The sequence below is a fragment of the Amblyomma mixtum genome, chromosome 9, assembly GCF_055824585.1.
Source record: "Amblyomma mixtum isolate Tamu chromosome 9, ASM5582458v1, whole genome shotgun sequence".
In the NCBI taxonomy this organism is placed as follows: Eukaryota; Metazoa; Arthropoda; class Arachnida; order Ixodida; family Ixodidae; genus Amblyomma; species Amblyomma mixtum.
Genome location: NC_143020.1, coordinates 8,630,887 through 8,653,702, shown reverse-complemented (window position 1 = coordinate 8,653,702; position 22,816 = coordinate 8,630,887). Strand labels below are relative to the sequence as shown.

Sequence of the window (22,816 nt, the reverse complement as noted above, 5' to 3'; positions counted from 1 at the left end):
CGGGGAAGCACGCTAGGCAGGAGTCGGAGGAGTGTTCCGACGGGACTGCCCCGCCCCAGGCTAAGAAACCGGTGCCTAGCTCCGCTCATGGCGGGGCTTCTTAATTGTACAGGAATCACGTCGGCGCCCTGTCTTACCATCATTGCGTTAGTGCACCTCCTCTCCCTGAATGTTCAGGGATTTCGATCGCCGGATAAGCAGAGAGAGGTTATGCACTTCGCCCGCGCACAGGGCGTCGACATCCTGTTTTTACAGGAATGTAACCTACGCTACCCACGCGAGGTGACCGATTTTAAATCCCGGTTTTGTGTTGAAGCCTTTTTTTCGTTGACTTGTTCAGTTTCATGCGGTGTTGGCGTCGTATATGTCAACAGTCCCCTCCGCTCTGGCGTGCATTGCACCTACGGCGTCGACGGCCGCACCCTCGCGGTCGACTTCTTCCTGGGTGAAATGCGCGTCAGAGCGTTGGTGATTTACGCGCCAGCCCGCCGCTCCGATTCTTCTAGTTTTTTCGATCTGTTAGATACTTTTCTGTTAGACAGTTACCCTTGTTTTCTTGTCGGCGATTTCAATTGTGTTTTGGATCCCGTACGAGACGTTCGCGGTCCAGGCCAGGGGCGACCCTACGCCGGGGCCCGGTCTCTGCGGGACATTTGTATTCAGTTTTGTTTAACAGACGCGTGGGTTAAGTTAAACGGAGACAGTTTTGGTGGCATCTGGGAGCGGGGCATGTCTGGCAGTCGAATTGACAAATTTTTGTTCCCGCGCGAACTTGAGTGTTGTTTAGTAGCGTGTGATGTGCTCGCGTTCCCATCGGGTACACCGCGCATTAGCGACCATCGACCACTGTCAGCAGTACTGGCCATCGGCGGGGGCGCCCCACGTGTAGACGCGTGGCGTATGGATCCATGTCTGCTGACAGATTGGTCGAGCGTGGTAGCTCTTGAACACGCGCTGGGAAACCCGGGCGGAGACGACGAGGGTCCCATCTCTTGGGACGAGAGAAAAGCATCGTGGCAGGCGCTCTTAGTTCGCGAAGGCAGGAAGCGAAGGAAACGCATCACGGGCGAGATTAACACCACCCTCGCCCGTATACGAGCCGTCCAGCGAGGCGCGTCGCTCACCTTCGCGATGCGCGACTACTTAAGCTTACTAAAGGCGCGCTATCACACGCTGCTACGCCAGTCATCGCGTGCGGCATCCCGAGCATTAGCACAGGGCAGACCCGTGTCCGACCCCACCGTACTACGCCAGGTACGGGCAGGTAACCTCGATGTATCGCGGCAGGTTCGCGTCGACGAGGTGGTTTGCCAGATGGGACCAGGAGCAGCAGCGCGTCTGTCATCCGTGACGCATTTACGCGCCACTTTTCGCTGCTCTTTGCTTCTGGGACCGAAAGGCGAGCCACCAGCCCTTTCACGGACGCCCTCCGTAGCTTTTTTCCACTCTACCACAAGTTCCGGACGATTTAGGCGCGCAGCTTAGCTCCCCGGTCACCCCCGACGAGCTGTTCGCCACGGTGAAAGGCATGAACACCGCCTCAGCTCCAGGCCCTGACGGCATACCCACCAGCTTCTATGCGCGGTTCTACACCGTCTTGGAGTCCCACCTTCTCCAGATGGTGAACGCCTTTGTCAGGGACGGCGAGAGGCCGGAGTCTTTTAGAGAGAGACGTGTAGTGCTCATCCTGAAGGCCGGCGGGTGCCCATCTGACCCGCAGGCGTGGCGCCCGATCACTCTGCTTAACGCAGATTACAAGATCGTGGCGTCACTGCTGGCCAAAAGGTTTAGCAAGGTTTTAGCAGTGCTTGTAAGCCCTGCGCAGACCTGCAGTGTGCCCGGACGCTCGGTTTTCTCGTCTCTCGCAATAACGCGTGACTTGTTCACGTTCACCTCGAGAACGGGAATCCCGGGTTGTTTCGTCTCGCTCGATCAGGCTAAAGCCTTTGATCGTGTCGAGCACCGCTACCTATTCGGCGTCCTCGGGGCTTTCGGCTTTCCGCCAGAGTTCGTGGAGCGTTTAGAGCAGCTATATTCGGGCCTCACAGCCCGTTTGCTTTTTAACGGCTCGTTAAGCGACCCGTTTAGTATAGAACGCGGCATTAGACAGGGCTGTCCCCTGTCGCCAATGTTTTTGGTCCTATGCTTGGACCCATTCCTGCGCCGCATAGCAGCGAGTCCATCGGTGCGCGGATTCCCCCTACCAGGTCAAGGTCAGGTCAAGGTTTCCGCATACGCCCACGACGTGTCCCTGTTTCTGCGGGACGAGGACAGCTACGTAGCGTGTTTACGGCTTTTCTCGAGTTATAGCGAGCTGTCTGGTGCCCTGCTTAACAGGGTCAAGAGCAAAGCTTTGCGCTTTGGCTCCTTTTCGTCGGACCTGCTGGGCGACGTAGAGTGGGTATCGGCGGTAAAGGTGTTAGGTGTCGTGTTCCTCTCCTCAGGGGAGGTGGCCCGAGAAACGTGGTCCGAGCTGAGAGCGACCGCAGAGCGACGTCTGGCAGTAGCAGCGAATTTCCATCTCTCGCTGTCAGAGCGCGCGTTCGTGATAAGATCGTCCGTGTGCGCGTCGCTCTTTTACATCGCCGGCGTAGCTTGCCCGCCGCGCACTTTTACGCGTCGTTTGGCCACAGTATGTGGCAGTTTTTTCTGGGCGGGAAAGACGGAGTCCGTCGCTCGCGCACTCCTCCCTCTTCCGACGAGCATGGGCGGGTTTAGCCTGCCCAACCTGCGCACTATGTGCAGCGTCCTTGCTGTTCGAGGCGTCCGCGACCTAGTCAACGCCACCGACTACCCGGGGAGAGGGCCCCTCGCCTACCTTCTCGGGACTTCGCGGCGCCTCTTTTTTGGTAATTGCACAGGTCCTTCAGCCGAACAGCAGCCGGGGCTCTTCCGGTATGTCCGCCCGACGGCCGAGTCCCTCACCGCCACCCTGCCCGAGGTCGACGTCTCTGAGACGCAGGCCTCCCGCGTTTGCGAGCTCCTGGCAATTCAGGAGGCTACACCCGACCAGCTACAGCGGAGCAGGCAGGTACGGCGGCGGGACTTGACGTCACACACTTTACCACCAGACGTCCGCGACTTCGGCTGGCTGCGAGGCTGGAGTGTCCTTCCGACGGGGGTCCGCATCGCCGCGTGGGGTATCGCTCCTTCTTCGCGGTGTCCCCAGTGCGGTGCGACTGAGACCCTCGAGCACGCCATGTTCGAGTGCGTCGTGGCGCGCACTTTTTGGAGACTTTTGTCCCGCATGTTTTTTGTAACTCTCGACGCGCGCACTAGGCCGCGCGATTTTTTTGTGCGCCTGCTCCTTTGTGTGGGCGCTTTTGTGTTGTGGCGCCAGCGTGGCGTCGCGTCTCTACAGGGCCGACCGCAGCGAGCCATGTTCCCCCTGCTCCAGCGGGTTCGGGCGCGCCTCTTCCAACAGGCGTGCCTGGACCGAGTGATGCTCCCCGAGGAAGAGTTCCTTCGGCGTTGGACCACTCGCTTCATCGCCGTCGACAGGGGCCGCGTGACCGTACGCCTCCTGCCTTATTGAGTGTGTGCAGTGCGCGGTGTTGTTGCGCGTTTCTTATTTAGTTAGGGAGCGTGCTTCCCCCGCGGCATCCGGACATTATGGACACTGTGGACATTATTACGTGCAGTGAATGACTTTTGTTTGCAGGGCGACAGGAGTCGCCGTCGTGTCTTGAGTGATCGCTTTTCCGTAATCGAGCGACACTAGTCGCGAACTGTACTCTTGTATTTTTTTAGGGACTGTGGTCCCTTATCGTGCAACCATGGGGTCCAATAAAATTCTCTTGAGAGTCCTTTTGTTTTTGTACAGGGACGGATGTGTCTTTTTAATCGAGGGTCCAACTAAACTTCTCTTATGAACCTTTTCTGCCATTGGATCATATTGCTTCTGTACGACCCCTTCACCAGGAGCTTCTCATTAGGCCGCTCCTGAGGAATATGCACCCGTCCCACCATGAGCAGCGCCGCAGAGCCCGTGCGAAGGCACTCCATCGAGCGTACGGCCCCGAGCCGGACGCCGTATGAGTGGACGCTGCCTGCAGGGGTGCTGAAGCGACAGCAGCTGTGGTGGACTCCTCTTTATCCGCCCTCCTCACACTACCTCACCCTCCAGACACGTCCCCAGAGGCTGCAGAGGAAGCCGCCATTTCACTAGCTATCACTCGCACGGAAGCCCGGTATATATTAAGTGACTCCAAAACTGCGATTTTAAATTTTGCTCGAGGCCGAGTTCATGTCCCTGCTTTTGGCATACTGGACTCGCCCGATGCACCCCCGCCCCGCCGTGTGGAGCTGATATGGGTGCCTGCGCACTCCGGGAATCCCGGAAACGAGGCTGCCAACCTTTTAGCCCGAGGTTCTTTAAACCAGGCTCAGGTGGCCTCGGATCGGGGATTCACGAAGGAGCGCATGCACACATTCAGTGAGCTGACGCAGACATACAGAGCCTCACGCCAGCTCTACCCCCCGCCCCACCCCTCCCTAGATAACAAACATGCAACATTCTGGCGCAGACTACAGACACACACTCTCCCCTCACCCCTTAACCTAGCCCACTATCATCCATCCTTTCCCACTCCCGCATGTGCCCTATGCCCAGAACCCTTCGCTTCTTCCCTCCACATCCTTTCCCTCTGCCCGGCGGACCCTCCCCCGCGGGACCTAGAGAACCTCAAGACATGGGAGGGCTGGGAGACCCTGCTGCGCTCGGAGGACACGGCCGTGCAGACCATCGCCACCGGCCGTGCTGCCAGTGTTATGGACCGTAGGAACATAAACACTTGAGTGCAGTGGGGTCGTGCGGGGACCCTGGGGCGTGCCCCGAATTCCTGTGTAAATAAAGTTTTTCTCTCTCTCTCTCTCTCTCTCTCTCCTGTTCGCCCACTGGAAGGCAGCTACTTTTTAGTGCTCCTGTTCTGCCAATGGAATGCGCCTTTCGCCGGAAAGCTCGGTTCAGCGATTTCTGACAGCAGGGTGTGCTCTCTATGTGAAAGCACGTGCCTGCCCTGACCTTCGTCTGACTTTCGCTGCAGAGGTAGACCAGGGGCCGCTGTTCTTCCGCAGCACACCGGGGCGCGGTGGAGACGATGTCTACCCATTGCGTGGACGGTGGGAGTGAAAGGTCGTACGAGAGCATTCAGGCCCCACTCCGCATCATCGCCTGGTAAGGGGCACTTGTACAACGTCACGCGGTCCGAAGTGGCCACACGCGGCCCAACAGTGCCCGACGGGGTGCTTCGGGTTGAACGCCACGGCACCCTTTGCATTTACTCCTCGTTATGATCGGGGTTTTGTCTCGCGTTTCTTTACGGTTTCTTTGTGTTTTTATTGCGAAAGCGATACTGCTTGCACTTTCAAGCCTTTGCCGTGACGCGGCGATGCCATGAACCCCGTGTGACGTCATGCGTGACGTAACGCCGAAGAGCTGGGCGACCATCTCGCGCCGTCGGAGGAAGCGGCGGTGCCTTCACCGGCGCCTAACTCCTGCGCTCTCCGCTAGGAGCGCAATTGTGGCGTTACGCCGAAGAGATTAGGCTCAACTCACGTCGCTAGTAAACAGTAGCTGTGCCAACCACCAGCGGCTTAACATTCCGTCGCGACGATGCCGCCCACCGCTAGGGAAGCTCGTCGCAATGCGCGTAAGAGACAGCAGCGAGCTATTCATCCTTCTCTCAGGTGCAAAAACAACAGCCGTCTACGCAGAGCGGCGGTAGACACGGCGGATGCGGGCTGAAGAAACGGATGAAGTTGCTTTCGCTATTTCCGCGCTTAACCAAGCTGAGCCTCTGCCAATTTTTTCTGCTCTTTCAATATCTTCGTCTCGCTTGTCCGCGGCGCCTGAAGAGATTTTTCTTTTTGCCGCGAGAACGCGGCGACGGGAATATCGCCTGCCGAGGAGTTGGCCTGGAGCAATCGGTGCGTGCGGACGTGTGTGAGGTCAGCCAGGGAAGTGGTCGGCAAGCGAGCTTAGGCGGGGCTGTGACGCGCAGAGCTTAGTGAATGAATGCTCCGAGCGTTCAGTCACGAGATGCCATCGCAGCAGCTGTGGAGAGAGAACTTCGGTACGCCCTGTGACCGTCTGCACCATATCATGAGTATCACCCGGTTGACAACGCGAACTATACCACGCGCCACAACCCGACAGCAACACGGCCGTCATTCCTGCACCTTTAATACGAGCCGCAGCCTGCGAGCTGTGCGGCAGTCCTTCGCCGCCCGCCGCCAGACCACGCCCCACCGAGCTCACCGAGCCGTCAGCAGACGCGATTCTTCCATGGGCCTCAGTGGGCACCTTCCAGGCGCTCTCAACCGCGCCGAACTGGCATTTGACGCTCTTATGACAGCAGACCACTCTGCTTCTACTGCGGACAACCAGGCCATGTGTATCGGTACTGCCGCTACCGCCAAGAGGGGCGGGCCTTTCCGCCTGCTTCTACTCGCCGCCATTCCGACGCTGGCTCCGCCCAAATCGAGGACCCTCCGCTCATCAGAAAGCCGACTCACTGGGCATCCGCCGCTTCGCCGACGCGTCGTAGCGATGCTGACGTTAGCGGACGGCGGGCCCCGTGCCCCCGCCGGGGAAACTAAGAGCCGCAACCGCGCGAGGGGAGGCTGCAACTAGTCGGAGAGCTTCAAAGCCCTCACTACCGCCGCAACTGCCGACCGCAACCCGTGACTCTGACGCCGCTGTTGACATTGACATTGCCGCACTACGGCCAAAAAAAAAACCGCCTACATTACCTGCGAAAACGCCGCACCAGATGAGCAGCTCTGAAGACGAAACTGACAGCGGCGACCTTGCCGCACTTCCGCCGCAAATGTCGAAAGAGATGAGCAACCCAGATGACGTTGTTAGCGCTGACCTCGCCTTTGCATTTACGGGCTGGAGGTACACGCTCTGGTTGATACCGGGGTGGAATTATCAATTATTAGCCAAAAACTGTTTGACACGCTGCGCAAAGTAAAAACCCAATGGACTGAGCCAGTAATAAGAAGTGCTCTAGGTCAGCTACTGGCACCGACTCGGATGTCCACTGCCCGGATAGGAAGAGGAAACTCAGTGCTCGTTGGCAGCTTCGTTATTCTCTCTGACTGCTTCAAAGACCTCATTTTGGGCATGGACTTTCTGCGCCTTCATGGAGCTGTAATCAAGTTTCAGGACAATGTCGTTGCATTCGCCAAAAATAATGGAGACCTTGGTTATGCGGAAGCACCACTTATGCCCTTAAGCGTAGCCACACTACGTCCGCGTACCCCGCCGCGGTGGCTCAGTGGTTACGGCGCTCGACTGCTGGACCGAAAGATGCGGGTTCGATCCCGGCCGCGGCGGCGGAATTTCGATGGAGGCGAGATTCCAGAGGCCCGTGTACTGTGCGATGTCAGTGCATGTTAAAGAACCCCAGGTGGTAAAAATTTCCGGAGCCCTTCACTGCGGCGTCTCTCATAGCCCGAGTTGCTTCGGGACGTTAAACCCCAATAAACCAATAAACCAACCAAACATTACGTCCGCGATCATGCTCTCTTGTTGAAGTGAAGTGGGACGTGGCGCATACCGGCGATGGCGTCGCCGAACGGGCAGTCACCCGGCTACTCAGCCGAAGTGTCTCCATAGCTCGAGGGCTAGTCAACTTGGCCAATGGGCACACCGATGTGCTGCTGTGAAACTTCAGCGGCGAGCGTCCGAAAATTCCGAAAGGAACTACTGTGGCCTTATCCGACAGCCTCCCAAGTGCGCAGGTCTGTTTTGTGCTGCAACAGGAAGGATCAGTGAGCAAGGCGCCCGCAATCATCGTCGATGTGAGCCCAAATTTCTCGTCTTCAGAACGGGAACGCCTTTTGGATCTCATTGATGAATATCTAGACTGTTTTGCTTCATAATCGCCGATCTGCCAAACGCTTTTGACCAAACATCGAATTATCACGGATAACGCGATTCGCCCGATTCGAAGATATCCTGACCGTATGGCTCCGAAAGAACGCGAAGCCATTCAGCGCAAGATGGTCGAAATGCTTAGAGACGACGTTATCCAGCCGTCACAGAGTCCCTGGGCTTCCCTCGTGGTACTTGTTAAAAAAAAGACGGCAGCTTACTATTTTCCATTGACTGCCGCAAGCTCAACCAAGTGACCAAAAGGACGTGTGCCCTCTCTCTCGCATCGATGATTCCCTTCATCGGCTACAACATGCACGTTACATTCTCATCAATGGATTTGAAAAGTGGATATTGGCAAACTGAAGTAGATGAGGACGATCGGGAGAAGATAGCATTCGTCACTCCCGACGGATTGTATGAGTTCAAAGGTCTTCCCTTCGGTTTATGCACGGCACCAGCAACATTTCAGAGCCTGATGTACACTGCCCTCTCCGGACTTACTTGGCAAACATACCTGGCGTATCTTGACGACGTGATCGTGTTTTCGGCCACCATCGAGGAGCATCTACACCGTTTACTAGCTTTGTATCGGGCCATACGATCTTAGGGCCTCACACTAAAACTCGAGAAGTGCCACCTCGGTTACGAGGAGCTGCAATTCTTGGGGCACGTCGTTAGCCAAGAAGGTGTACGGCCTGATCCCGAAAAGCCCTCCGCAGTCGCCAGGTTCCCAACACCTACGGACAAAAAGACGTTGCGGCGCTTCCTGGGGCTTTGCGCCTATTACCGTCGATTTATTGCTGGCTTCTCACGATTGGCTGGCCATTAACTTCACTGATACGAGACAACTCTGGCGTGAAGAAGGCCACCAAGCTTTTTATGAGCTCCGGAGACGTCTACAGATGCCACCTGTCCTGGCACACTTTGACAACGACGCCCCTGCCCTGCTTCATACCGATGCGATCAATATGGGTTTAGGTGCTGTATTGGTACAGCGCCAGGATGGTGTGTAAAAAGTGATTGCTTATGCCAGCAGGACTCTGTCTAAGGTAGAAGCGAACTACTCGGCAACACAAAAAGAGCGCCTTGCAGTGGTATGGGCGGTTAGGAAGTTCCGCCCTTACTTGTACGCTCGCCCCTTTCAAGTCGTTAGCGACCATCACTCTGTCTGTTGGCTGACGAACTTAAAGGACCCTTCAGGGAGACTCGCGCGTTGGAGCCTACGGTTACAAGAGTTCGACGCGACGGTTATTTACAAAACCGGAAAGAAGCATACGGAAGCTGACTGCCTTTCGCGAGCACCGGTCGAATCTTGCATCATGACAGATGAAAACACCGGCTTTTTAGGAGTCATAGATGACGCAACTCTTTCCAACAGCAGCGAGAGGACCGGGAATTGTTCCCTCATATTGATTTCTTGGAAAAGCGAGCTACGGTTGTGCCCAAGATTTTCTCACGTAGCCTTTCTTCATTCTTTATTCGCAACGACGTAATTCACAAGAACTTGCGTCCTGGGGGGAACAGTCGTCTACTCGTCATCCCAACATCTCTACGCACTGAATTCTTGCAAGCGCTCCACGACGAGCAGCCGCCGACCAGCTAGGCTACACCCGCATGTTGGCTAGGGTACAGAGCGGATACTACTGGCCGAAATTGCAGGCGACAGTGAAGCGCTATCTACGGACGTGCGTACACTGCCAACGCCGTAAATCAGCCTCTGGAAAACCAGCCGGCCTACTCCACCCTCTTCAAATGCCAAAGACACCTTTCAAGCAAATTGGCATGGACCCCCTGGGACCGTTTCCGACAACTACTGCCAGTAATAAATGGACACTCGTCGCCACTGATTATCTAATTCGCTACGCGGAGACAAAGGCTCTGCACATGGGTACCGCCGCCGAAGCAGCTCGATTCTTCGTTGAGAACATTGTCCTCAGACATAGCGCTCCGGCACTCATTGTAACCAGAGGAACTGCATTTATGGCCGAGCTTTTGGAGACCGTTCTCCGCCTCAACGGTACCAGTCATCCTAAAACGACGGCCTATCACCCTCAAACCAATGGAATCACAGAGCGCCTCAGTAAGACCATCGTAGACATGTTTTGTACGTACGTCGACGTGGATCACAAGAATTGGGACGAAATTCATCCGTACGTCACATTCGCCTACAATACGGCACAAGACACAACTCGCTTGTCGGCTTTCAGCCTCCTTCATGGGTGACCAGTGACAGCTATGCTGGAATCCATGTTGCTTCCGAATGCCTAAGGCGACGATCTGGATCAGGACGCCGAGGAATTCGCAGAGCGAGCTGAAGAAGCTCGCAAACTAGCGCGTGTGCGGATCAGAACTCAGCAGGAGTATGATGCACGACGCTACAATATTCGCCACAGACATGTTGTATGAACCTGGCAACAAAGTGTGGGTCAAATTCCGCCGCCACGGAATTTCGAAACACCTATTAAAGCCATACTTTGGGCCTTATCTTGTTCTGAGAAGTTTAACCGACGTAACCTACGAAATGGTGGCAGCCGGGGTATCGACATCCAAGCGACGTCAGCAGTAAGTAGACGTCGTCCATGTTGTACGTATGAAGCCGTACCACTCGGACTGACCTTGACCTCCAACTGCCTTTTGTGGACACTGGGACGATGCTTACAGAGGAGGGAGGCAAATGCCGCATAGAAGAAGACTCCAAAGATGACGACTGGGTCCACGAGCGCGAGGCTGGAAGAGAAAGAAGCTGAAACGCAGGACTCTTTCTGGTTGACCAGTCAACCGTTTTTATCTTTAAGCCCTCCTTGGGGTTCTATCAAGTCGCGACAATATGCATGCCGATGAAGTGACGCTGAGATACGCAGTATCTTGCCAGCTACAGAGCGCAGTGATTTCAGACCATACCTTTACAACAAAGCCATACTTGCAACAAACTTCATTCAGAGGGCTAAACAATACACCACAGTTTGCCTACGAATTTCTAAAAAAAAAAGAAACGATGGATGCTTCATTCGGCATGTTTCCTACATTTTGTTTTGAAGTCCGATCCATGAGCTTCAGCCAGCGGGGATAATGTATAGAGTGGAATAGAAATGGATGGTGAGGCGTCTTGCAAATCTCCGGCAGCCGACACTTTCCATACAGCAGGACAGGCCCCAGATTCGTCGACATCGCGCCAGCAGCAGAAGTACGCACTCAAGTGTGCTCCACTCCGGTACATGCTTCAGATCGGCTTGTCAAGTGGTGCGCGGCCACAAAATTTACTCTTCTTTCCAGGAACAATTCTTTAGATAAATTGATATGAAATATATTTCACCCCCGATGAACGAAACTAGACTAGTCCTCGAAGAGCTGTTTCGTGCCTGTGTAATCTAGGATGACTCACTTAACGGAGGACTTCTATTAGATGGGGATTATTGAACGTTTATTACATTATGGGCTACATAGGTCTGATTAGGTGGAATACACGGCTGTGTGTGCTGCGTAGCTGTTCAAGTGGGGACGCCGCGGAATCCGAGCCGTCTGCCCCTTGCCTATAAGATGGTGAGGAGGACGGCGGCCGTCGGGCTCTCGGCGCATCGCCTGCGAGGGCGCCTGGCTGCTGCTCCGACAGCGGAGGTAGCGGAGGGTGCGTTGCCGGTACAGCTCGCGCCATCCAACGGAGCGTCTTGTAACAGAGCTTCTTTCGATTTCAGGGAAGTCTGTTGCAAGGTGAGCCGCCGCGGTGGCTCAGTGGTTACGGCGCTCGGCTGCTTACCCGAAAGACGCCGGTTCGATCCCGGCCGCGGTGGCCGAGTTTCGATGGAGGCGAAATTATAGATCCCCGTGTGCTGTGCAGTGTCAGTGCACGTTAAAGAACCCCAGGTGGTCGAAATTTACCCAGCCCTTGACTACGGCGTCCCTCATAGCCTGAGTCGCTTTGGGGCTTTACACCCCACAAACCTAACCATCTTTAAAGCAAGGGCAACGGCATGCGTGTAAACGCCACCAAAAGTCACCCTTCTTGTATCGTTGGCTGTAGCCTGCACTTATCTCGATGAAAACTGAAGTATAGACTAAGAAGGACGACAAACATACTTTATTATGACACAAATACCCAACAGAAAACACCTCGCTGCATCTAGTATTCTTTCCTGGTTGCCCGCAAAAGAATCACGCGACTAGCGCAACAAATGCAACACCTGCTCACGCCTTCCCTGATGAAGCAAAGCAAAAGGAGCAATGTACGAAAATTATCAGCGTGCCAAACAGGAATCGCATAACTGAACACAAGATTAAGAAGGAATGATCCTTTCCGAGGAAACAGACAAACGTTTAAACGTGGTACCTGAATGTATGACCGCCGGGCTAGGTTACGCCAGTGGCTCTTGCTTTAGCACTGGTCAGTAGATGTTCGAGGTAGGGCGTCTGCATCGGGCGCATCATGTTATTCTTCTTCTCTCACAATGCTGCTGAAGACTGCGCGAGCCTCGTGGTTGTCTAGGATTCCCCACAGGTTCGGTCCAGTAGCGAACTCCTCTGCCGTGAGCGCGAGGAACCGAAGTTTGGTAAGAAGGTTTTCACGAGCGCTCAGAGCTCAGGCTCTTCAACAGCAGCGGCTGTGTGAAGCCACTGCTCCTGTGCTCATCTGTGGAGGGCCTGCATAACCGAAATCTCAGGGACGTCAACGACATGGTCGATGATGTAATCGACCGTGTACTCCGAAGAGCATGCGAACGCTTCTGACGACAGCACGGTGAGGCTATCTGCAAGGAGGATGTCCAATGCAGGGAGGTCACTGTGATCTTCACCCATAGTGATGGCGTAGTCCAAGACCGGGCACACATCCTCTGGCATCATATTGTGTTTCACGTGAGCAATGCACTTTTCTGCGATTTCTGGCACCAGGTACTTGAGAGCCGAGCTTCGAGTGCACAGGGCCTGATGCACGGTTTAAGCTTCCAGCTGGCCGCTGTAGAAGTACCTGCATTGAACACAATGCATTACAAGTTCCTGCATCTTCTAAATTTCTGAAGCCGCTTCAGACTTTCAAAATAATTGCACTAAAGTTAAGTTTTTAATTTAATTTCTGACAATGACCGACAATAATGCAAACGAAACAAAACGTAGCACTGCCAAAAACAAGCCGGTAGAGCCGAGACTGCTTCTGCTTAATAGCAGCTGGTCTCAACAGCGTTTTCAAAAGGTGAAATAGTCAAAATAAAGCGTCTTGCAAATTTTGTTGCACTATTGTTTTTTTACAGTAGGCCAGTACAGCAGCGCTGTACAAGTTTCAGAACTTTTGACAGGATGCCATAGGCGATATCCTTGGTTGGTAGAGGCAAGGACATCATCAGTGATTTTACTTTGCTCCCGCAGTAAATTTCCTTCATGTTTTCCTCACGTAAGGTTCAAGCATATAGAGACAGCCTGGTAGCATCGCAAATGATATGGTGGCAGTATGTATAAGAAAGACGCAATCGCTTGAGGAAGCGTCTCTCTTATACATAGCGCAACCATATCCTTTCCGATCCGACCGCGCAGTCTTTATATGCTTCAAGAATAGTCGCACCACGCGATGAAAGCATGAAGGAAATATACTGCGGGAACAAAGCTGAATCAGTGGTGAGGTTCCTGCGTCGACCAACCAGGGTCGTCGCCGACAGGATCCTGTCAAAAGTCCCCAAACTTGTACAGCGCTGCTGTGCTGGCATATTGCAAGAAAAAAAACAACAAGAAAGACGAAATCGCTTGAGGATGCGGCCGCCATGATTACTCAGTGGTTATGGCACTCGGCTGCTCACCCGAATGGCGCGGGTTCGATCCCGGTCCGCGGCGATCGAATATCAATGGAGGTGAAATTCTAGAGGCCCGTGTACTGTGCGATGTCAGTGCGCGTTAAAGAACCCCAGGTGGCCGGAATTTCCGGAACCCTTCACTACGAAGTCCCTCACTGCCTGAGTCGTTTTGGGGCGTTAAACCCTAACCCGCCCCGGTGGCTCAATGGTTGAAGCGCTCATCTGCTGAGCCGGAGCACCCGGCTTCGAAACCGACCGCGGCGGCCGCGTTTCGGTGGAGGCGGAACACGAAAAGGCGCCCGTGTGCTGTGCGATGTCAGTTCACGTTAAAGGTCCCCAGTGGGGTCGAAATTATTCCGAAGACCTCCACTAGGGCACCTCTGTCTTCTTTCAGTCCCGCTTTCCCCCTTCCCTTATGGCACAGTTCAGGTGTCCACCGATATATGTGAGACAGATACTGCGCCATTTCCTTTCCCCCAAAACCAACTTACCGTCCCTCATGAACCACCTTGAGGATGCTAAGTTTACCACCACAACAATCATGGCAAACATGTAACGCCACACAGCGGTGGATCAACTGCCAAATCACTTGAGTGCACGTGCCGAAGAAGGTCAAGAACGCCTTCCGAGTGCAAGTCGGTGATGATTACACGTTCTTCCTTGGGGACGTCTCCGTTGAACTTGGCTTTGAAGACATTGTTCTGCAGCGCCAACATCAGGCGATGCGCCTTGAATGACTTCCGATGGTGGGGAAAGTGGGCATAATCCACGATGATCTCTATGTCGGCAATGTCCTCAGCGTTGAGAAATCTTGCAAAAGAGGACTGAAAGTGAAGGACAGAGGTCGGGATTATGTCGTAGTTTGTCATTGACTTCGCGTCACCAAATCAATGACCACACCTTCACAACCCGGTTCTACAAACAAAAAAAAAACTAAAAGGGCGCCCACATTCAAGTCCTTATCGATGCTGGTGAAGCAAAGGACCTCCTTGGTCCGTTAAGCTCAAAGCCCGTCTGCTAATGCATACGCCCGCCCACTCTTCTCTGTTTCTCGCGCAGAAACTTTAAGATGTGCCGCACCGACATGTCCAACAGTCAACTTGTGATTACACAGGGTGTTTCACCGAAGAGTTTACAGAATTTTTAAAAATAGGCTTCTTGAGTTAAAAGAGCGCCTTTTAAGGCATAGCATTGAGAGCAGTCTGCGAGTGCAGCTCGGCAAAAAGATGAGTGCGACGATTTTGCCTCAACTATGGCCAATGCACTGCGGCAGGTGCAGAGACAAATGGCGTACTTAACAGGATATGATGCGATTGTAAAATGCAGCATGACACTGTACAGCGCTCAAGTGGAAGTAACACCGGAAGCAGGTGAATGATCAGGGACGTAGGCTGAGTGCAAACTCAAGGAAAATCACACAGGTGCCTAACTGAATACGGTGTTGCGTGTCATAATCGTTCTGGAACCGAAATCAACGTTGAATGAACTTTTAAACAATGTCATATGCTGAACAAGAACGCTTCAGTTCTCGAGAATAACTTCCTGCAGAGCGTAAAATGCCATCAGATGTTATGGTATCTCATTTCGTTGTGTGACGTGAGTAATTTTGTTGGCATAGAAGCCACTAGTTGTGCTTTACGTGCGCAAAACCTCGCACAACTTGAGAAAAGTGGCCTACAGTTATGACGTGAGTGTCGTCATTTCGGCTCCTAACAAGCTGGTAAAGTTGTGCCCCCAAATCTGCAACTTAAGAAAGCAGGGTTGCCAGATTAAGCACGATACTCCTTTCACCAAGTGCCCCGTAGAAGTGGTCTACGATATTCACTTAACGTGTGGCAAGTTTTATGTCGGCCCGACTGGCCGCTGCATCAACGAGCGTTTTGGGGAACCTTGCACGAAATTTAGCAGATTTCGAAGATAAGTACGCACATTTGGTTGCGCACGTAATGAGACGCGACAGTTGCGAGACGCGGTTAAATGAGACGAAGATTCTTGCCAAGAGCACAGATAAAACTGCACGTGTTAGTCTGGAGGCTTTTTACATAATGAAATTTAGCTGTAGGTGTGTCAGCACTCCATCTTTATCTCTTTTTGCCTCCGAGTTCGAATTTTTAGATTCAGCTCTCAAGTAACTGTTCTTTTTCTTTTCGGATTTTTGGCTGCCTGCCTGTTTCTGCGTTCGCATATGATTGCCTTTGTTCACCTTCTCCTCCATGTCACCCTTCTTTACCCATGAAACTTCACCTTACATAAGGTGCTTCCTGGCTTCAATAAAATTTCAGTTGTGAGTTAGTGCTTGCGCCTCGTCTTCGTTCCTCCCTTGTGGTGTGCATGATCTGGCGCTAGTTTTTCTCTAATTCCAGTCATGACTTGTGACTAGTAATGACTGGTTACGACTTTCACGTCAGATGTAACGGACGAACAGAGTCATGGCTGCGAGTATGAGCCATTAAAGGCTGTCGCCTTAATACATCCGCTACGCACCTTGGTCTCGGTGGCTGTTGGCTTCCGTAGTGTATGCCATAACGAGCCCCTCATCCTCCTTCCCTTGCCTGCTTAATTCCTTAACGAGGGCCTCGAATCTGGCACACTTGATGCCGCAGGTAGCATGTGAGAGTTCTCGCACAGTTTCCGCCCTCACAGCTCGACCATGTTCCTACGTGACACTCTACAGGGCGTACTACGTCTACCGCTACGGACGAGAGTGGCGCTAGTGAACACTCTCAAGGTTCGCTTGTACTGCACATATATAGCCACAAAAGCAGAAGACTGGACTGCCGTCGCCGTAGCTCAGAACAATACCGAAAAAAAAGCAACCTTAGCCCAGTTGGTAGAGCACCGGACGCTAAATCAGAGGTCGTGGGTTTGGTTCCCACCTGAGGCATGTGGTTGCTTCTATTCTGTTTTATTCCCTCTACATTGACTCCATCTTTATTGATTTCTCTAAAGCCTTCGATCGCGTGCCTCATAACCGTCTGATGATAAAAATACGCAACTTGCAGCTGGATCAACATACTACGCAGTGGATTAACGCATTTCTAACAAACCGCTTTCAGTCAGTTAAATTAGGGAGCTTCTTATCAAGACGTACAGGTGTTGCTTCAGGAGTACCTCAGGGTTGGGTGCTGGGTCCACTGCTTTTCTTAATATATATTAATGACATCGCGTCGAACATAACATCAACAATACGATTATTTGCAGATGACTGTGTAATTTACCGAGTAATATCTAGCCCTCGCGACATCGTTGCTCTCCAGACTGATCTTGATGAGCTAACTAATTGGTGCGGCAGGTGGCAAATGGTAATTAACGCCGATAAAACTAAAGACCTCAAGTTTACTTCCGTTGCCAACATGAGCCCTAATGCCTACTCAGTTAATAATACTACCATTGAAACTGCAGCGTCGGTAAAATACCTCGGTGTAAATTTTAACTCTAATTTATCCTGGAGCACTCATATTGAACAAATCACTAATAAAGCCTTAAAAAAACTTGGTCTTCTTAAACGCCGACTGCACCAAGCCAACCAGGACACAAAACTACACGCATTCAACATGCTGATCAGGCCTGCGATAGAATACGCGTCGGTGATCTGGAACCCTCATCACGTCTATCTCATCAACATGTTGGAATCTATTCAAAACAAAGCTGCTCGTTTCATCCTTTCCCGTTACTCTCGGTATCAAAGTGTAACAGCACTGAAACTATCGCTCCATCTCTCGCCTCTGGTCAAGCGCAGAAAATTCAGCCGTTTATCCTTTTTCCATACTATCTACCACAGCAACACACCATTTTCAAGCTCTCATCTTCTCCCGGCACCGCACACATCGCCTCGTGTAGATCACAAGCAGAAGATTAAACCTATTTTCGCTCGGACAGAACGATACAAATACTCACCATTGGTCTTGTCTGTCGAAGAGTGGAATTCGCTTCCTTCTAGCATTGCGACTATCGCTGAAACATCCTCATTTCAAACAGCTCTTTGGTCCTATTTAGAAAATTCTAACATATGTTGATGTGCGTTCTTTTTTTTGTTTCTTGTTTTTTTTCTTGGTTGCTCTAGTGTGTGTGTGTGCTGGCCGTAACGTTCCGCAAAATGTTAGATGCTGTGTTTAGTAACTTTCGAAGCCGGGATTTTTCTTGATTTTTTGCGCGGTTTGCTACATGTGAATTTTTTTCAAATACCTCATATTAGCCTTTTTTTTTTTGTTCCTCTTATTAACTTGTACCTGCCTTCTTAACTTGTTTACTTCTGTTTTCAGCCGTTTGTATTCTGTGTTTTATATCTGTTGTTTTCTTTGATGAATCCCCCCCTATGTAATGCCCGCATTGGGCCTTTAGGGTATTGAAATAAATAAATAAATAAATATTAATCTCCCGCTGCTGAAAAACTGCTAATCTCCCGCTGCTGAAAAACTGCGAATTAAGAAAAAGTGCGTTCTCTAGCCTCCCTGGTTTTGGTGGCGGTTGGCTTCCGTCATGTAAACATTTGAGGTGCTGTAGCCAGTATCTTAGGCCCTATCACGTTGTCTGAATTCCTCTCGTTAACGCTGAGATTAATGGCGAATATCTAGCTGCATCTAAAAAAAAAAGTGCTTTAGCAGCATTTCTGCTTCAGTTCTGCAAATCAAGCGGCGAGGCCAAAAGTATCGCAGCAGCAACAGGAGAGTGTAATATGAAGCGACACCAGAAACCACGCAGTTCATTCCTCATTCTGCTAACGATATAAAACACTACAGGATGCCTGGAAGAAAGCAACCGTGCTTTTGCAGTGCGTAGCACACAATTCCTATATACGTCTGTGAACGCATTTATTTTCGAAAGAATATGCCTACCCCACAGCGCAACTGTGATAATCAGAAAAATTTTTTCTGAAATTCCGCGAGGCGTCTCAATCCGTTGCGAACGCTTACAAAAACGCATCTTCCTGTAGGCGTTCATAGCGGTTCAATGGTAACGGTAGTCTTTGCAGAGGCTCTAACGTAAAAATGTGGCTGGTCGCTCTCTTCGCGATGTGGTTTATAGCTTATGGGGGTTCACTGTCCCAAAGCAACTCAGGCTATGAGGGACGCCGTAGTGGAGGGCTACGGAAGTTTCGACCTCCTGGGGCTCTGTAACGTGCGCTGGCATCGCGCAGTAGAGGGGCCTCTAGAATTTCGCTTTCATCAAAATTCAACCGCCGCCGCAGGGATCGAACCCGCGTCTTTTGGGCTAGCAGCCGAACGCCATAACCACTGAGCCACCATTGTGGCTCTTCGCGAAATGGGGCTAACCGTCATTAGAGTTGGTCCACGCCATTGGATGGAAGGCCGGCTCTGAGGGGCATTTGCCGCGCGCTTGTGTATTTTTATCCGCCTACTATAAGAGCTTAAAGATTAGGACCCGACTAACGTACTATGGCCAGGAAACGTCGTGACGACATGTAGTCTATGTGCCAGACCAAAGGCGCTGTTTCCGGGGGAATTGCCCCCGATGTTTTAAATTCACTCACGATTTCTGCCTCCGAACCACTTATCTTGAGTCGTAAGTCCGACGGCATAACTCTTGATCTCGCACGGGAAACAATCGCTTTCGTTTTGGAGCTGTTAATTACTAAACTTTCTATATTTCCCAATCGCCGACTTTATATATCACCGAGTGGGCAGTGATGAACAATTCTGTTCAGTTATCCGAAACACAAAAAGTGCTAGTGTCATCTCCGCAGGTGACTATTTAGCCTGCACCTCGACGCTGGCAATGTCGTTCAACTACATAATAAATAAAAATGTCCCTAAAATACTTATTTGTGGGGAACTCCCAGTGTGTGCGAGTTAAACAGAAATATTATGTTGAGCTCAACGTATTCCACACTATGTGTGATTTATTGCATGAGAGAAAAAAAAAGCTAGGAGGGACCGTGACGTCAAAATCTTGCAGCCTAGTCATAAAAAATATAATGGAAAGCATCATGGGAAATAGGCCCTCACGTGAGAAGACAGCGGTAGCTCTTAGCCGGATTTCGGTTTCGGTTTCGCTCTCTCTTTGTGTTGTGTCAGGCGACCAACACGGCTGCGCTCGAAATTTGAGAAGCGCACGCAGGCCATGGAGCTTGGAGATTTGTATTTGCCGAGAGGCCAGTGCCTCGGTGCGCCCGTGTGTTTCGTGAAGTGCGGATGGGTCGTCTGAGCTGCGCAATGAAATGCTGCGTGCCGGGATGCAGGATCCGTACGGAAGAACTTCCTCCTGGGGGCCTCATCACAATCACAAGCAGAAAACTCTTGCTGCTGTCGCTAATGGCAGCACCTGTCAGGTCGCAGTAACGAAAGCTGCATTATTCTATAGGACGGTATCTGCCGTCGTCTTCCGACATGGGCAGCCAGTTCTCGAGCAACGGCGTAAGCCCATATAGCACCGCGTCAACTCCGAGCATCGGCTCCGAAACCGACAAACAAGCTAACACCGAGGGCCGGGAGAACCCGCGCAGGGGCAGACGTAAAGCCGCCGGCACTCTCTCGCGACACTGAGAGAGAGAAATACTTTACTGCTGCATTTCACGTCGGAACCGCGTATGCATGTGCGCGACCGTATTCGGCGCGACTTGTGCCTCGAGAATAGCGGAGAACGGCGGGCCTTTGGGCGCGCCGAAGTCCGCCTGCCCGACAAATAGAATCTAGTGCAGCGCGCTGGAGAGCTCGTTAAACACGTCCGTCCGCCGTGAGCGCTCTGGAAGCCACTGCGCCCTTTTTTAGAAGCACTTTTGCTTCGCCTACTCTCGACTTCCCCGCTTAGAGCATGCGCTGAAATAAACGCTCCGTATGTGTGTAAACGACGAAAGGAATTCCTCTCCATTCGCTTTATGAACCACAGTTGAACAATGACGAGGTCGCAGCGGCACGCCGCTGAGAAAAATTCTGAATTCTAGCGACATTCAAAGCGGGCATGGACAATTTGTATTTCTAGCAAGACCATGAAAACGCCTCTTCACGCCGGTACTGGAGTACCGTACACATATAGCGTACAGCGACGTTAGTTCAAATGCGCAGTGCCCACCGATGAACCCTTTGATGAAAAGTTTACCTGCGGTTTCCTACAGTGCACCCAAAAACTCAAGAGTGTAATCAACAGAAGTGTTGAGACGCGGAGCCTTCAGACAACCTCGAGCTCGGTACGCATTCCGCCAAAGCTGCAACACAGGCGCTGCGCTTCTGCGCTACATCGGAGCACGGACGGTCACTAAAAAGCACCGCGATCCAAGCTGGTTGGCAGTCTGGTAACCATGGAGGGCCTATTTCCCAAGAGTCAGTGCGCAAAAGGGCCCTCGGCAGCGGCGTCAGAGGAGGATGGCTTGCAGAGGCTGAGCGCATGACGTCATGCTCCCTCCTAGTTTTTTTTTTCTCCATGATTTATTGGCTCTATTAAAGGGAGACTGAAGCACTTTTTTTGAAAATCAGGCTGGCAGCGGCGTACCATAGTTTTTCATGCTGTATACTGGAATATCGCATCCATATAAGGCAAAAACAAGCACGAATTGCCTTTTTTACCAGAAATATGCGGCCTGTGCCGCGCGGCACGCCGTGCGGCATGCCGCCGCCCGTGATTGGTCAAGAGAGGTCGTGACGACACTTTGAGGACTGGGGAAGCTGCCGATGCGGATCCGGCGCTGCGTTGAGTGCAGATCGCAGCTTTCCGTTGTGTTGTAAAAGCGAATATGGCGACTATTTTTTTATTGACCTCTAAAGTAAAGGATACTGCAGTTTGTTCATTCCACGTATCACCTGAAACCAAAAAATACAGAAGCAGAGAATTCTACGATTAGCACAAGCATACGCCAGCGTGAAAGACGCGTATGCAGACCATGGGTAAAAGGTGCCAGTACAACCTCGGCTCGTATTCTCGGAAAGGAAGGGGTGCGAACAATACTCAAGTCAACTGCCACCACCGGACGCCTCCCGGCTCGCCCGAAAGAGCGTCATCCTAAAGAAAAGGCCCAAAGCGCAGTGTACAAAAAATCCTGCTCTCAGTACCCGGCGTTGTAAGTTGTAAGGAAATTTTTCAAGGAAACGATGAAGCAGCACAAAGTTGATGTTAAAATTTGCGAAGCGCAGTGGCCAAGCACTGCGAGGCATGTGTACACAGGATAGTGACGCAATCATTGTGCGCTGGAAACCAAGCCAAATACGCGCTCAAGGCTGCTGCTTCACCCGTGGCGCGTTCAGCAGATGCCAAAAAATATTAATCACTCCCTCGGAAACGTTCGCCCTTCCCAGATTTGCAGTTTAGGTTCAATGAAGTAGAGGCCAACTTTATGTGGTTTAAAAGCAAGCTAGCTGCAACTCACCTGCTGCCACAACTTGATGAAGATACCGAATAAGGTTGCGAAACATGGTGTTTTTATGCAAAAACTTGGTTGGCTTTCCTTTCTCTCTTAAATTTGCATCCGAAATCAGAACGTCGAACGCTGTCGAACGATTTGCTTTTAATCGCTTAGCTACGATTAAACGAGATGCCGCATATTTGAAGAGCTTCGATGCTTGCTTTGCTTTATTGTGCTTTGCTTGCTTTCTTGCTTGCTTGCTTGCTTGGACACGTCGAACCGAGTACAAAATTACTAACCGAGCCTTGCTCAGCACGCCTCAGGTGGTCTGGCCGCACCTAAGCTTAGTAAAGCGACACATGCTTGAGCCTCTAAAAGGTTTCTGCAGGGGCTAAGTGAGCACGTTTGTACTTTTAGAAGAGGCGCTTCTTCGGAATGGGGACACGCCTCTCATGCGCGAGAAAATCGAAGGAACTGTGTCATGGTTCAGCCGCGCCTTTTCGACACAAATCTCCAGAGATCACATTAGGGACAAGGTCTGCATGTAGCCGCTCTTGCGAAAGTGCTTCGAGCAGAGTACGCTTGCTTTGGTCGGCTTGAATTCGTCACAGTAGCGAGCGCTTGCGCTGAGAGCTTATGATCTTGCGGAAAAGAGTGGAAGACACAGTCGCGGCCGTAGTTGTTAGTGGACACGAACGCAGAGTAGTACCTCGTGTTTAACCTGATTCTCAAGGTCGGCTGACACGCTTTGTACGTCACAACCACACCGTGGTCACAACGCACGCAGTACAAGGAACAACGCATGCATTCAGCATGCGAAACAACGCGCGCTGAAAGCTCTCCCGGGTGCGCCGAAGTACCCCT

At 52.0% G+C, this 22,816-nt stretch overlaps 1 protein-coding gene and 1 pseudogene across 1 annotated transcript in view; one reads left to right on the top strand and one right to left on the bottom strand.

Moving 5' to 3' along the window:
* LOC149328233 (uncharacterized) overlaps nucleotides 1-22,816 on the top strand; it is a 230,728-nt gene that overhangs the window by 157,020 nt on the left and 50,892 nt on the right. The gene's annotated exons all lie outside the window — the stretch shown is intronic.
* On the bottom strand, nucleotides 12,309-15,874 carry LOC149328234 (BTB/POZ domain-containing protein 6-like; annotated as a pseudogene).